This window comes from Carassius auratus, chromosome 5 (genome assembly GCF_003368295.1).
Source record: "Carassius auratus strain Wakin chromosome 5, ASM336829v1, whole genome shotgun sequence".
Taxonomy (NCBI): Eukaryota; Metazoa; Chordata; class Actinopteri; order Cypriniformes; family Cyprinidae; genus Carassius; species Carassius auratus.
In genome coordinates this window covers 7,818,745-7,836,605 of record NC_039247.1, presented here as the reverse complement: position 1 = coordinate 7,836,605, position 17,861 = coordinate 7,818,745, and the positions used below count along the sequence as shown (strand labels likewise).

Genomic DNA, 17,861 nt, shown 5'->3' with positions numbered 1-17,861 from the left:
TTTTTTTTTCACACTCTGACAGTCTATTCATAAGCAATCTGGAATAAATGTATTGTCCGCTATCACATCAATGGCAGATTGGTCAACAAAAAACAAAAAAAAAACTTCACACTCATACAATGTTCTTTTTCTCGTTTTTAAGTGAAGCCCTGAGGCCAGTCTCACTCCAGCTGTCCTGACAGACCCAAACACCTTCCACTTTCTCTTTCTCTCCATTCCCATAATTCCTTCCACATCATCACAGGAGGAACCACACATACTGTAGCAGAGGCATCATAAACCCCTGTTTGCCGCTGACCTCTGACAATGTTTGCCCTTTCATTTCAGCTGGATGGAGAAGGGGGCTTGACTCTTTCCTCAGGTCTTAAACCTCAAACGTCCCACTGTGCTCACCTGATGCACTTCCATAAAGCTGCAGATAAAACTGTCAGGGTGAAAAAAGACCATCTGGTTTTTAGCACGAGCTTTAGAACATCCAGATGAATTACAATAATTCATACGTAATAGATTCTGCATTGTCATACAGAGTGATGATTTCTAAACCACAAAAAGGCCACACTTGCTTTTAATAGTGCAGCAGAAGTCAAAACACCATGTGCTGCCATTTATGTGTCATCAACAAATTCTGTACTTTCCACTTGCCAAAAATACTGCACATCTTCCTCATATAAAAGCATGTTTTATTAATAAGAAAGGCTTCTTTCCAAAATCAGGCAACTACTTTTTAAAACCCTATGATTTAATGATTCGAAACACTGTAAAAATCATCAATGCAAACTAAAGTAAGAGTCTTTGGTCTATAATATTGATTTCTCCAGTGAATAAGTCATCTTGGCTGAATCAGGAGAGAAATATGCACAGATCAAGCATCGTTTACAAGCCAAAACAGTTGGTGGATTTAATTGTGATGGACAACAGAGGATGGATTTTTTAATTTGTTTATTATTTTATTTTTAGAGTTATTATGGTTTATTGACTCATATTTTAGCTAGAAGTGTAGTTTAAATCCTAAAATGTCTCAATGTTGGATTTGTTTCTCACAAGCATGCAGATTTTGGCTTTGCAAGACGTTAACTGATGGACTGGAGAGGTGTGGATTACTTTTGGATTACAGTTTTGGGATGTTTTTATCAGCTGTTTGGACACTGTTCGGCGGCACCCATTCACTGCAGAGAATCAATTGCTAAATAAAGTGATGGAATGCTAAACTTCTCCAAGCTTCTTTAAAATTGTAATAATGATTTGCTAAGGCAAGAGCCACACAGCATTAAATAGCAATGGTCTGTTAATGCACCTGAAGCTCAGAAACCACAATGCCTGGAGTTTTTCCTTTAATACAAACACACACAGAGCAGCTGCTTTCCAAATCTCATGCTCTTCTTTCCACAGGACGATATCATTTTCAGGATGTTCACTCATGTCATATAGACATGCACAGACTGACAGATGGATATGTGCCTTTTGCCAGGTGATATCAAAGTAAGACAAGTCCACTTGCTTCAGCCTTTCACCAGTCTGTCAGAGTACCTCACGTGAACATATATGTATGACAATGCCTTGATTATCTCATATATAACATGAAACAATGTCCACAACCTATTCAATCGCTGTACATGCACAATACACTTATACAACACATATTCATTGGTGAAATATTCTAAACAGGACCAGCAATGTATATTCAGATCTTAATATGAACTCAGAAAACTCTCATTACATTTCCCAACCAAGAATCCAGCTTAAGCATGCTTTCTACAGTCGTCTCATTTAAATTTCTTCAAAGAAATTTTAAGAGAAACATTGGAGACGATAAAGTTGATACCTAAAATAACTGAGAATCTCTAAGAAACTGAATTGTTCTCTTTAATATCTCAATTGTTTCTCCATGACAGCAATGGGATTGCATAGAGAGTAAAATGAGTCTCCAGAGTAAAATAACCCATTAATCTTTAGTATTAAAAGACAATTGGCATGAAACAAAGTCTGCAATAAAACGTACCTACAGTATGTTTAACTCAGTATGAACTCTCTGTGATAACAGACTCTTTTGCATCTATTTTACAAGGATTTTTAGGAGAAACATCTGAGACCAAGTCGGAATAACAAACAATATTCCAAACATTTCAAATGAACCTCTCAGAAATTCAGTGTTGCTTTGGGTTCCACCACATATTATAAGAACATAATAATTACATATCTTTAATGTCTAAACTGATTCTTATGAGAGCAATTTGTGAATCAAGAACCCATTCATCTCACATCCATCTCCTACAGTTTCAGAAGAGATCTTAATGTCTCAAACTGTGCTCAGACTCACCAAGAAATGAAAAGACTGCCTCTGAATATGAACTTCATGAAAATAGTGACATTTTTAGGAGACAAAGTTGATATCAAAACAAAGCAGCTCAACCTCCTGAGCTATAAAAGAGAAACATCTGAGCAATAGAATTTCTTCTATGGGTTACCAGCGAATGCAAAGTCTCCCCAAAAAGCACTGCATCCATATGAAGAAGAAACAAGTGAAAGTAAAAGTGGATAAAGATACCTGTAGTGATGAATGGAGCTTCCAGCACAACCCTGCAGCCGAGCAAATCAAACGACAGCGACGAGGTGAGGATGTCCAGCGTTTCAGCCCTCCAGCTTCCGTCTGTCTCCGTCTCTCCACGTGCTGGAAGATCTGAGAGCGTCTGTGATCTTTTCCACACGCACGTCTGCCAAAGTGTGTGAGAAGGAGAGAGAGGATGAAAGCACTACATCTCTTTAATATGAGAGACTTCAGTCAGAGCGCTGTGAATTACAAGGACTGCTCTTAAATAGCCTTTCCATGAACTCATACACGTTCTCTCTCTCTCTCTCTCTCTCTCTCTCTTCTCCTGTTCATCCCTCCTACTGCTTTGAGGTGTTGAGATGCCTACACATTCAGCATATATTACCCATACTCTCTTCTCCCTGGAGTGAGAACAAGAGTTCAAGAGAGTTCCTTCAGAGACATCAAAGCAAATAGAATATTTAATAATCCTACAATTTTAATCCAAGTGTGCTATGAAGATATGCACAGAAATATAAAGAGGTTTTAAGAAAAAAATGTAAAAAATTAAATAAGAACTTAGTTCTTTTTTTTCTTTTTTTACATAAAATGATATTTTTATTCTTTATGGATGGAGTACATTGATCAATAGTGGCAGTAAAGGCATCTATAATGTCACTGAAGGTTTTTATTTTTCAAATTAATTCTGTTCTTTTGAACTTCCTATTCATTCCTCATAGAAAAGGTCAAAAACATTTCCACAAAAACATGAAGCAGCACAACTGTTTTCAACAATGATAACAAGAAGAAATTTAGAGAAGAAAGAAATAAGAAATAAAATTTTTAAAGCAACAAATCAGCATATTAGAACGATTTCTGAAGGATCATGTGACACTGAAGACTGGAATAATGATAATGAAAATTCAGCATTGCACCACAGGAATAAATTCTATTTGAACATATATTGAAATAGAAAAATGTATTTTAAATGGTAAAAAATATTTCATAATATTACAGGGTTTTTTGTTTGTTTGTTTTTGTTTTTTTGTCAAATAAATGCAGTCTAGGTGTATTTTTCAACATTTCTTTCTCATTGAACATTTTGTTCACTCAGAAATATACCTTGCAGAAATAAAATTGTTTGCCAATAAAAATACGAAAATCTCTTTTAAAATGTAATATTTTATTCAGTATTGATGCTATAAATTGTTCAAAAGTGACAGTAAAAACATGAATAATATCACAAAAGATTTCTATTTAAAATAAATGCTGTTCTTTTGAACTTTATTCATCAAAGAATCCTGAAAAATAAAATATATCACAGTTTCCACAAGAGATATGCAGCAGTACTTTTTTTTTTTTCAACATAATTTTAAGAAATATTTACTGGACAGCAAATCAGGATATTATTATGATTTCTGAAAAATCATGTGACACTGAAGACTGGAGTAATGATGCTGAAAATTCAGCTTTTACTACTTAAGTAGTTCTCTCTTTTTTTGGGCAGGTCCCAAATCCTGCTGAAAAATGAAATCAGCATCTGTCTTTAGAATCATTTATACTATCATTAAAATGAGCCGAGAAACTTTTTTTTCTGCTGATAAAGGGGTTAATACAAGCTTTCTTCACATTACAAATGGTTGGTAAAACCAAAAATGCTTCAAAATGCATCATATTTTGTGACATTCAAGCAACACTGTATTATATATCTCATCTGCATCCCAAAATGAGTAAGAAACAAGTTTTGGATTTCATTAAGCAAATATGATGCAGGCCGGTGCATTTTATCAATGCATGTTTCTGGTTTTACTTACATGAATTACTTTTCAAACTTTGGTACCATAAACTGATGAACGTCAAATTACCTGAATGATCACCTTTTTGGGCTGTAGCTGTCAAGTTGTTTAAACTAACTACATTTCATGCAACATAAATTGCTTTAAATAAAAGTACTAATGGGATATTTGTGGAAAATGTCAAATATTTGTGGGACTGATGACTGGTCAGCGTGAGTCAGTGAAATGTTTTCTTCCATGATACTGGACTTTGTTGCATACATTTAAGTCAGGAAGACCTGTATGTGCACAGGGTGAGTGGGATTGGTTCAGCTTGTTATCATTGTTTGACAATTATGTCACTGTCTCACCAAATAAAACCAAAATCACCCACAACTGCCACGTATTAATATTATTAATTAATATTAATATCAGAATTAAGATTTCTCTCACATTAACATCTCATACATTTTTAGTCAATCCATGAACACCAACAATTTCCTAACCTTTCATAGCTGGAGCTCTTGAACATCTGGAAGTGACGTCATTGTTTCTAAATTGTTTGCAATGCGACCGTCACGGGAAACCCAATCCAATGTGCTGTCAACAAAATGTGTCTTAATAAAGCACATTTCAGTGCATGCTATTCTAAAATGTTTCAACAAACGTAATAACATGCTCCTGTTTCATTAGGAAAATACATCACGTATCACAGAAATCATAACACAAAAACTTTGCCAGGAGATATGCCTTGTTAGGAGCAGTCTAAATATTTATCAGAGTGAGAACAGCACAGCAATGTGTGTTCAGTAAGCACCTGTCGAGCCAATGTGGACACAAATGCACATGGTTTCTATTAATCGAGCTCCGGATGAATGCGGCGGGTCATTGATGGGTTAGATGAGAGATTGGAAATTAAGCGCAATGGAATGTTCTTCACTTATGTAGCCTGTGGCCTGACGGCAGAAAGCAGCATGGTCAGATCATATCACAAAACACATGTGGCACGCAAGGAGAAGCGTTTTTAATGTAACTGTAACAGGAGAATATGAAACAAGTTTCTTCTGCTCACCAAGGCTGTCTTTTCAGCATCATTCCTCCAGTCTTCAGTGTCACATGATTCTTCAAAAATCATTCTCATATGCTGATTTGCTGCTCAAGAAACATTTCTGATTATAATCAACGTTGTGGAAACCTTGATGCTAATTTTTTTTTTAGGATTCTTTGATGAATAGACAGCATTTATTTGAAATGAAAATATTTTGGAACATTATAAGTCACTTTTGATCAATTTAATGCATTTTTCAAGGATTCTGTAGGTCTTCATTTACCATTCAACAATTAACGGCCTTTAAAAGCTATTAAATCAAAGAAACTGTGGGAAATATTTAATTTTGAATTAATTAATTAATTATATTATATTTATCTATTTTTACAATTTAATTGTCTTAACGGTCACTTTTTTATATTAATTTAATATGTCCTTGCTAAAAAAAAAAATTCTATATAAATAAAATAAATAAATAATACAAATCTTATCGGCCGCAAACTTATCTATCCATCTTTTGTTTAAAAGGCACTAAAACTATTGGCAAGATTTTAAAAAGACATTACATTACCCACAACAACAGCCTAAAATGAAAACTAAACATCTATTCAGCTGTTTGCTAAAAGTCATTTTCCAAGGAAACTTCAGCCGAAAAGGAAAGGTTGAGTAAATAATCACATTTGGATGAAAAAAAGGTAATGCATTGAAAGCACTGATGCATGATTCATTTACAATAACACATGAAATATGTATATATATAAAAGACATTTAAAATGTGACCTGTCCAGTTTTTTTTTTTTTTTTTTTTACTTGTCCATCAAATGACAGTTTTATGAGTAATTCACTTGGGAGGTTAAATAAATTATACTACATTGATTAAAAACATTTAATATTTTCCAAAAATTTTATCTCCAAAAAAGGCTATAGGCTTACTGTCAATATGTTAATTGTATGCAGACCTGTACAGTATATAACCAAACGTATATGAAACCGAAACACACTTGATATATAAATACTAAAGACATGTAGAAACAGTAGAACTGAAACTCCATCCTTATCCATTTGATTATCAGATCAGTGAACTCTGAAGCTTTACGTTCCTGTTTGATTCATCTCCCTGTATGACAGACAGCTCTGGAAAAAAAAGCAACACATTTGTCTGGACCTGTGCTGTTTATCAGACAAAACACATCGGTTTATATTTAGATTAGACTGTCATTTGCATACCTCTCCGCTGAGGAAAGTCTTGACAGAAAACAGTGCAACGATGTCAGCATAAATATTTATGAAAACAGAAAACATGCAAAGATATGAAACCCTCCTGCCTTGTTCCAAGAATTCTGTGTTTGATTGTTTTTCTGCTTAGTTAATAGGTAAACAGTCACAGTTACTTATATAGTAGACATGAAATCAAAATTCACCCCATTTTCCTCATCTAATTTTGAACAAATCAATGGCTTTTAGTGCATTGCAACACATTTCCTAAGTGTTTACTGACAAAAATCCACCGTAAAGTCTCGGTCATAATTTGTTCGCAAGTCCCTCATTTAATAATTATTTATTTAGATAAACAGCACACTCTCCTCAATAAGAAGAGCGATTAGAGGAATCATTCATGTCTGGAGCACAAACAGTGTAGGAGAGTTAAACAAAGTTTAATACTTAGTGTGAATGATTTAAACAAACCCTTAACCTATAAGCAATAGTAATCGTGATTCGAACCAGCGCTTTTATTTGGAAGATCACTGAAGGCCTTTATTAACAAAAGAGATTTAAGGTGATTGTAAAACTAAAAGCCTGTTAACACCCACTGTCTACAGCTGCTTCACAATCTGAACAACATCTGAGTCACTTCTGTTCTGCTATTGTAAGTCAGTATATTCACTTTCTACTGATGCATTTGTGCATTTACATTTGCAGGATTTCTATTATTAAACCGAAATATATATATATATATATATATATATATATATATATATATATATATATATATATATATATATATATATATATATATATATATATATATATATATATATATATATTCTTGCAAAAAAAAAAAAAAAAAGTTTTGTTTAATTAGTCTCTAATAGCTGAAATAAATATTACCCTGGCAAAGATCCTTTAGTAAATATGCCTCATTAGCTTTCTAAATGAGACAGAATTAAAACCTTCAGGCAGGATGTTAAACTGCCCAAATAAAATACATTTTATTATCATATTCAGCATTAAACTGAATATGAATATGAAACCTGCAGCTCAATTTAAGCAGCCAAATGAATCAAATTAACAGCTCAGTTTTGTAGCACAAAATACTTGCTTAACCCGCCATTACATTTTACATCAACACAATAATGTAATTTGCCATTTGCAATTTGTATGTTTGAGCTACAGGAATGCCTTTCAATAAAAAAAAATAAAAAAAATAAAAATAAAAATAAAAAAGAAACCACATCCAAGGGACCACAGCAGTGACCAATGACCTTCACTTTTAAACTGAGCTAAAGAGTTACACTGATGGGGTCATGACTTTAGGTTCATTTAACAAACAAACAAAAAAATCTAGAAATTTGTGCATCAAATTTAATACAGTCACTGTTCGAAAAACTGTCACCTCAGGTCATGTCAAGTCATGACACCTTTATATATATAGCACTGTATAAACTGAGTGTGTCAAAGCAGCTTTACACTGTCAAACAGGAAAATAGTTAGTCAATAATGCAGGATGATGATCATCTCTTAAATAGCTATTTTTAACATGAACATTGCATTTATGAACACAGAGGCATTACAATGACTGTATTTGGCTTACTAGTGCCAATAAGTTTGGTGTGGAACGTCTCTAAAGCGCTATACCAAAACACGACTATATCGCCGGTTGCATCATCACTTTCTAATGCACAAGTCTGTGGTGTATGGTACAGAATCAAATATGTTAATCATCAGTCATTTTTCTTTGCATGTGAGCAGACTATTCCAACTGTTAGATGAATTGCATCTCTATGGCACATTATGTCTGTGATGGAAGTGAAAGACATCAGCATCCTGTTAGTAGCAAAACACGCCCACTCAAATAAAGCTAAGAGTTTGAGAAAATGATGAAAGGAACATGACACAGACTCTCTCAAACTCGTCCATGACCATAATACAGTAGTTTAAAGGGTGGACATTATATTACTGACTCTTCTTCAGCAACACTGATAGATATTTAATCTCAGATTGCATATTTAAAGCATCTGTTAAATGCAGGCGGGTTATAGAAAACATGTTAGAAACATCAGAAAGACCATGAGGAAGCTATCACAAGATATTGGTCTCACTCCATTTCCATCAACACAAGTGGACATAAATGATCCCAAACAGAAACAACAACAGATTAACAGGAAGACCGAAGCCATTTGGACGACCAGATGGAACACAAGAACCAGCTGGTGTCTCCTACTCAAACCAGACTCAAATGCATGATATCCTCTAAAAAATGCTTGCAAACTGTAAGTTTTAAGGTTTGTTGTTGCTATAAATTCCACCTCTAAGTGTGTGCCATATCTAGAGAACAGAATATCAGAGACTTGAAGGTGTAGGATTCTAGGAATCCACCCACAACAACCTACAATCATGTCAGGCACCATGCATATTTTCTTATGAAAATGTAAGCAAGCATCTCATTTTTCATACTTTTGCAAGTACTATCAAAAGTAAAATCAAGTACATAAAACAAAGCGTTAATTTCTATAATCACTATAACCTTGAAATATAAAATCTAAATAATACAATTGAACTATGTTACATAAATGTACAACATGTCCCAATTTCAGAGTAAACATCTAAATCTCTTGCCTAGATCTGAGTTAATAATCTGTCTGCAGATCACGTTCAGAAAGGCTACTGTGAGATTTCAGCTGTAATGAAAGAAAGCGCCTAAACAGATGTTTAATGTGAATTTCTAAAGCGTTACGTGATGAGATATATCTGCATGCTCTGCATCACTGTTGTCATGCAAGTTACTTCACATTTGTATATATACACAGCTAGAGCATGGTAATGGAAAAGTTTACAAACAGCACTTACTGATTTGTGTGTCCGGGTGTTCAGCTAACAAACAGATGCAAAGGAAATCCATCCATCCATTCTTCGAGTGACTGAAGCCTGAGTTTAACATGCACTTATCCTCAGTGTGAATGGTTCAATGCAGCCTGATATTGCATGAGCCTGCAGTCAATATTAATACAGAGTAATCAGCCAATCGAAAGAGGTCAGAGAGATGAATGAAAAGTTATAATTATTACAGTTACATTAAGCACTACACAATACACTAATGACATCCCTCTACATCTTCACAGTATGTATTGTCACATGGAATACAGAAAAGAGTAAGAAAGAATAGAATTAGTTGTTCTGTTAAAACAGACATCTCTGATATTCTGCTCTCTAATTATGGCTTGGGTCTAATATAAGTCTATGGGGATTTTCAATTTTATTGTCTGCCAGGTGAAACTTGTAAATATCCTTTAAATCTTCAGTTTTAACAAGACATAATTTGAGTTACAATTCATATTCATAACACAAACAATTTCTATAAAAATCTAAGCACTTAGGGTTCTGTTCGAATCCAGTTCACTAGCAAAAGAGATGCACTGCTTTAACAAACACCACTAATTATAATCAGTTTAGACTGAATTTAACAGCAGTGTAATATCAGGGATTAGTCAAGCACTTTTCCAGCACTTTCAAGCAATGCCAGTCAGTGTAAAAAATATTTTTATTAATGCATTTGATGCATAATTAACAATCAGAATGAAAGAAAACAGACAGTTTTTCTTAAGTCTTACTGTCAAAAGTTATTGCACAAACATTAGCGTTCGTGTCGACCTGTTAATTTTTTGTAGATGTTAACAATCTGAATAAGACACTTTTCTGTCTTGAATGCACTTTAAAAAGCCTGTTTGAACACAACGATTCATGGACTGAACATCATACATTGTGGAAGAGAAGAGTCTCAAGGAAACGAATAATTAACTTGCTGATTCACAGCCAGACCAAGTCAGACAACTTAAACTGAAGCATGGCTCTGGATGAAAGACGTCTGCCACACCGTGGTGGAAATCTGTGCTGAGTCACCAGCTATTTGTGGTGTGGCCAACGGTCTTATGGGCAATGCTGTGACTTGGTTTGCACATGTTTAAAACGGCCCCGGAGTCTCATTTGTCTATACTTATTTCCTTAGCTCAGGGACTTACAGTAAAGATGACATAAAGATCCAAGATTTGAGAAATTCAAAAGCTGAATGATCTAATCCACGGTGTATTCTGCCACTTGTGCTGGACGGCTGACCATAGAGTGAGCGAGTCACAATGATTTACACAGATAAGCAACTCTAAACAGATGTTTGACTTTGTCCATCCAAAGCTGCTGATGAATTGTCACCGTGACAAAAAACACAAATCGTTTTTCTTATGAAGGAATTTATTAAAAAATTTGATTGTCATAGTTACCTCTCCAGCATGAGGAGGTTGGAATCAGGTGCAAGACATGTGAAAGGAACCTTAATGATGGGCTTTGTTTGGATGATAAGACTATGCTGTTGCATTCAGAATAATTCACAAGTGGCTTTAAATAAATAAAAAAAGGCTGTCAAAAAGCTCACATATCATTCAGAAATCAGAAATGTAATAGCATCAATTTTTATGCACCATGTCCTGTGATACTTTGAAAGCCAGTGCCATTGTGTGCTAGAATAAATCCAGTTTAAATCACAGATTCAGGGCATGGCCATAGCTCATATTTATGTCCATATATTTATATACTCACCTTTTCATTTACATTATTCTATGCATTTCCTTCAACATCAACAATGCACGAGAAATAACACCCCATCTTCAATTCTGAATTAAATGAAAAAAAGATGCATGCAGCAAAATAACACGACTAAAACACATCTTTCCATTGAATCATTATTGTGGACTGCACGCAAAAACAAACACACACAGAAAAGCCAGACTAGTGTTGTCCAGTTCAGGAATACATGACTCTTAAGCCAGATGTTTTTAGTGAATCATAAACAGCGTGTAAACAGTGCAGTGTATTCTGATTCATGAGCAAATTACTCTTATGATCCAATTCTTTTTAGCAAGTCAAAATTTATAGCACAAACACCAACAAATGACTCTTATGGACCGTAAAGATATGGGCAACCAGAAGTGGTCTGATTCATGTCCAAATGACTCTTATGAGTTTATTGACTCATTAAAAAAGACTCACTACCGGATCCACTGAAGTGTTGTTTCATTTAGTACTAGACAAATATGAAAATATTATGTACTTAATCCAAGAGTAAACATTTATTGTATATACACACACCATATAAACGTATATATAAAACACATCACATTATATATCATATATACACACACTCATTTGATCCAATATAAGCATATACTGTATGCTTTCCTACACCATCCTCTACTATAAAAAGCAATCATAGGTTGCTGAAGTGAAGAAAATATTAAAATATATACTACATTTGCATTTGAGATTTACACAAGCTGAGGAAATGCCTTCTTGTTTCAGATAAGCAAACACTGTTGATTGTCAATAACTAATACATCAACTATTTCAAAACACAGGTGGATGGCTAGTGAGTCCAGAGCTCCACATTTTCTGTGATGGTTTACATTCATGCATATCACTGTAGAGTGTCAAGTGAAGCTCATGATCTTGCCAATTCATGAAGATGGTTCTGTTGCAGGACAAATGAAAGCAGGCTTTAACTCTTATCACATAGTGTGACATCATAATGTGAATCATAATCCCTGTGCAAACTATGAACATTGGCGTACATATCCATGCATTCTTGTGCGACTCAACTTGTTCAAGTAAGCCTTGGAAGTTTGAGGCCTGGAAGCAGACATCTTTTTTTGTTTTTGAACCAGTCACCTGATCTGTAAATGCCAATTGGCTCCTTTTTTGTCAGTATAAAGATCCTACTGACAAACTCATGCTCATGCATGCTGCACAAAGAATTATGGGAAATGGAGTTTTGTTGGTCATTAATTTTTTTTGCAAGCTTTCATCACTGTTCGTGTCAAAAGCACACACAATGCAAATTCAAAAGAGTAATTCTTGATGACCAATATCAGTTAGCTTTCACAAGTCTTTAGTTTAATTTGCAGCTACATTTGAATGGATGGCAATGGAGAAACAAACAGTGTTACCAACATAGTGTAGATTTCCCATGGGACATTTAGCTGGATTATTTTAATTAATTCATTAATTCATTCATTTTGATCATAAAACAGTAATATTATGGGAAATTATTACAATTATTACACCTGTTTTCTATTGTAATATATTGTAAAAATGTTATTTTTGACACACAACATCATTTTCAGCATCATTATTCCAGTCTTCAGTGTCACATGAAGACTGGAATAACATTTCTTATTATTATCTGAAAAGAAATGAGTTGTGATATTCACATTTTTGTGCAAACCATGATACATTTTATTCATTATGTATTGATGAATTATTTGCATTGATTTAAAATAGTAATCTTTTGTAACATTTCAAAAGTCTTTACTGTCTCTTTTGATCAATGCAATGCATGTATGCTAAAAAATTATTAATTTATGAAAAAATAAATACAATTAAATAATAATAATAATCATCATACTGACCCCAAACGTTTGTCCAGAAGTGTATTAATATAAAAATGCACATATAAATATGAATATGAAAATATAAATGTTCATGATTTATAACAACTTGTTGCTTTCGTATTTTACCATGGTAAACTGAGGCATTAGCAAAAAAGCGGTATCTGCATTTATTAGCTGAAGAAAAGAAAGTTTTGCTGTTCCTGCCAAGTGGTTTAACGGCCTTTTTTCTGTGTGGTTAGCGAAAGCTGTTTTTGTACATTCAGCTGAGGTTTTCAAACAGATCTCTTCCACCTCATCATCTGGCGTGCTGTTGTTGTTTCTGTTGCCGTTATTAAATCCACTGCTGGGACACACTGCGGTTTTACCGTAACACTCTGTCCCTTTGGAAAGACTTCCTTTGCCTGGATAAATTCCCTGTCTGTCAAGTTCTTTTCACGTTTTTTTTCCCTGATTATCCAGGATTCCCTTCCATCTCCACCTTGGAAGTTTCGCTTCAGTTGACACTGACATAATAATTGTTAATCCCAACAACATGGAAGCATTTCCTGAGCATTCAGCTTTTGGCTGATACTGTAACTGCACCATTAAAAAGGAAAAATATTAGATTTTTGACAACCATGCAAAATGATTTATTTATTTATTGTCAACCAATCATCTTTTCAATGGATATCCAGTGTGTGCATATTAATATATATATATATATATATATATATATATATATATATATATATATATATATATATATATATATATATATATACTGTACACACACATAACAACTGTTTTCATCGCTGATGAAATTTTTCTTGAGCAGCAAATCAGCATATTAGAATGATTTTTGAATATATATTTGTGCGTTCGTTTGTTCTTTAAGTTTGCAATTTCTATGTTGCTTGAAATAAATAAATAGATAAATCAATAAATGGCCATACTGAGATCTCTCCAGATACAGTATAATAATAATTAATAATAATAATTACAGACTTCCAAGGCAATTCCTTATTTAAAGGAATACTTCAGCCATAAATGAAAAAATCCGTCATAATAATACTTCAAGAGTTTGGGGTGGGTAACATATATGTCTTATGCTAACAATAAACAAACAGCCAATTTGTGAAATATTATTACAACTTAAAATAACCTTTTAAATGGAACATTTTCAGCATCATTCCTCCAGTCTTCAGTGTCACATGATCATTCTAGAAATCTAGAAATCATTCTAATATACTGATTTGCTGCTCAATAAACATTTAAATGTTGAAAACAGTTTTGCTGCCTATAATCTTAAATACATTTAAATAAAAATGTATATCTAGTTTCTAAATATAGATAAATAAATTAAATCTTACTGACCAGAAATTGCACTGCACAAGATGACTAGTTAATTAAAAACAGGTTTGGAAATCTCCATTTAGATCTTGACTCATATTTCCTGTCTCCTCATGTTCATTATCATTGTGAGTTTCCTCCCTGGCATCTTAATTGGTTAATGAGTGATGTCAGACTTTCCTTCTTTAGTTTATTTAACTTTTTTTGTTGTAACTTTCCATCCTTCAACTATATATTTCTTTAGATTAACATAAATGTCCTACTAATTCACCTCAAACTTAAATGTGTCAACTAGCTCAGCATTTGCTAACCTATGGAGGCCACAAGAGTGCCTGAGGCTTTCATTAAAAGGCTTTTTCCGATTAAGGTTCAAAGACGAACATGATTTCAACAGTTCAATGTATTTTCTCAGTAAACATTTAAAGTGTGACAGAGTTGCAGTTTAAATGGATGCACATAAATATAGCAGGTTTACATTGCTATGAGAGAAAATTTAGAAAAATCCTGACAAAAAATTGGTCCTGAAAAATGCAGACAGACGTTTTGATTTTTCTTTTCAGTTATGATTTTGTTTTTGATTTTTGATTTTGATCTTGCTCTCCAGGCTTCAGACTCTCACTTTGGACCATCACTGTTCTCTTCTTCCTGCTTTCTTGGACTGATCATTGTTATTGATCCTCGCCTGTCCTGACTATGATGTGCTTCAGCTGCAGCCGCTCGCCTGGTTTTTGATCTTCGCTCGTCAGACTTCTGTACGTGTTATAACTTTCCTGCACTTCATTTGCTGATCGAACTGTCTTGGCATCCTCTCCAATGTCTTCTGAACCAAAGTGTGGCAGATCGTCACCAGTTTACCTTTTTGTAATACGTTTTTATTGGAGCAACTAACTGCATTTGGGTCCCTCATCACAGAGAATCCTGACACTTCCAAAAGATTTCCATTTGAAATAAATACTGTTCCGCTCTGCGGCCAAAAATGTGGGTCAAAAAACAATCGTGAATAAGTGGCTATTTAGTATTGTTAGGTTGTATATGCTTAGGGCTCTTGAAAGATAAATGGAGGCTATTACTTCTTCTTTAAACATCCCAGCATGGAGCTGGTAAGGGTTCAGATGTGTAAAGTACCTCAGGGAAAGGGATGACTGCTTCTTCTCAAAGTCTTTCATATGGAGTCTTCTGGTAATAACACGCTTGATATAAGCAAGCTTCGTAGCTATTATAGTTCTGCCCCAAAATGTCTAGAAATGCTATTTACTGAGGCTGTCCTAACAAACACAACACTGTCTCCTAATACTGACTCATATGTTGTTCATGGGAATACAGTACACAGTACAAACTGAACATTGTGTGCTTCTCGCTGGTACATATTTACCACTTTAAATCTATATGTTATAAAACATTATTGCATTCTACATGTCCAGCATTTGCAGATCGGCAGATCGATTCGATAGCAGATAGACAGAATGACAGAGCAAAAGATGATAGATATATTACCAAATTCAAAAAGTTTTCAACTCCAGGCTCTTAATGCATTGTGTTTCTTTCTGAAGCATCAGTGAGCGTTTGAACTTTTTGTAATAGTCGCATAAGAATCCCTCAGTTGTCCTCAGTCTGAATATACATATAGAAAGAGAGAATGAGAGAGAGAAAGACAAAAAATATATAATAATAAACATTAAAAGATGGTCACAAACCTTGTAAAACCTCTAAGCATCATGGTGGCAGTTGCAGATAGTCATGCATCTATCACATTTTGTTTAGAAAATGTATAAAGGTATAAGTGTTCGCTTTCATTTCAGTATAGTTAGTTTAGCAAACCGTCTCAAATGACACAAATAGCATTTAGCATTGATTTTAAAGTTATTCTCAGACTACACACAATCATTTACATTCATTCGTGTCTGAGAATGAGTTTGCTTTTAGAGCTCCTAATGGAGATTGCTGGTGACACATCTTTATATTGAGTGATTAGCATTTCAGATTTATCAGCAACTAATGTGACTTCAGCCTCGGTCAGTGCAGCGGGAGATTCATAACGGTCTGTGTTTAGTCTGCAGAATGAAGCTCTCGTAGGTCCATCTGATGACTAAAGCACGCCGCTGAGTGACGACATCGTACTGGCAGTGAGGTGAAGTCATCCAGTCGATGGTCTGGAAAGAAACGCAGCTGAAATGAAGTCAGGGATTTCCTGGGAAAGACCAAAAGTCTGTTCGCTGTGGCGACCCCTTATAAAAGGGAGCAAGCTGGAGGAAGAGAGAGAGGTGCTTTATTCTCGCCACATGTCAATCACTACAGTGACTTAGAAACATCAGCAAATAAACACTTTAAATGCACTGCAGAGGACTTTGGAAATGACTAAGCAAAGTCTTCTCTGGATTTTTTTTTTTTTCATGTAAAATCATGTTCCATTTTGTTTTTTAAATGGGTTACAATCATATATACAGAACATTATCCAAATTATAGCAACCAAAACTATGTATTTGTTTGTATTTGCATATTTACATGCCATTTTTTTGGTCTTTGTTTAATTATTAATTACATACACACATACACAAATACTTTTTAAATACATTTTAAATATATGTTGTGTACATGCATATATATAATACTGTAAATATATATATATATATATATATATATATATATATATAATACTGTAAATATATATATATATATATATATATATATATATATATATATATATATATATATATATATACATAAACAATAATATGTGTCTATGCTATCAGAAAAAATATGAAATCTTAGATTAGATAGATAGATAGATAGATAGATAGATAGATAGATAGATAGATAGATAGATAGATAGATAGATAGATAGATAGACAGAATTTTATAACTGAATTAATATTATAAATATTATTATTATTTTGTTTTAATTTAGTTTAAGTCATTATGCCAAATACAACTGCTGGCTAAAGTAAATATTTATGACAAGCATCAAAAAAGATTAATTGTTGGACTGAGGCCTTTATGGTTGGATGTATGCTGTGGAAACATGTTTAGTCTGTCTTTAGTCTGTTTGACAGATATCGCTTGCTTCTAAAAAAAAATGCAAATGAAAGCAAAATAGAAACAACAACAACAAAAAACTGCATGAAAGCATTAGGGGAAAAGTTAATGACAAAAAGCTGCACTGCTGAAACCTTCAGACTAGCATATATTGTAGAAGGTTGTATGAAGGCCTGCATGAATCCATTGGGACATGGTAAGATTTGCTGGTTTGTGGAAAAATTATTTCATAAGTCAAGTAAGTGGTTGTCCTAAGAGTTGAGCTGGGCAGTCGGGCATAATATGAATAAACTGAAAGTAGAAGGTTCACAGGAAGGTTTCGGTGGTCCATCAACGACTATAAACTAGCACTAACCTCTTTTAACTGGTCTGGTCTAAACTGGTCTTTTCTGTGGATGTTTTCAGGGTTTCACTGAGCAGCTAATCAGGATCATTTACACAATGTTCTTGAAGGAACAGCAGTGCAGCTCTCATGATAATGTCAGGTCACCTTT

At 34.0% G+C, this 17,861-nt stretch overlaps 1 protein-coding gene across 1 annotated transcript in view; it reads right to left on the bottom strand.

The window, feature by feature from the left end:
- LOC113073229 (tenascin-like) overlaps positions 1-9,511 on the bottom strand; it is a 52,698-nt gene extending 43,187 nt beyond the window's left edge. Inside the window, exons 1-2 of the mRNA XM_026246111.1 lie at positions 9,419-9,511; positions 2,546-2,711 (exon numbers count right to left, since the gene is read on the bottom strand). The gene's annotated coding sequence lies outside the window, so the exon portion shown is untranslated. The remainder of the gene's footprint in view (positions 1-2,545; positions 2,712-9,418) is intronic.
- Positions 9,512-17,861: the final 8,350 nt, after the last annotated feature.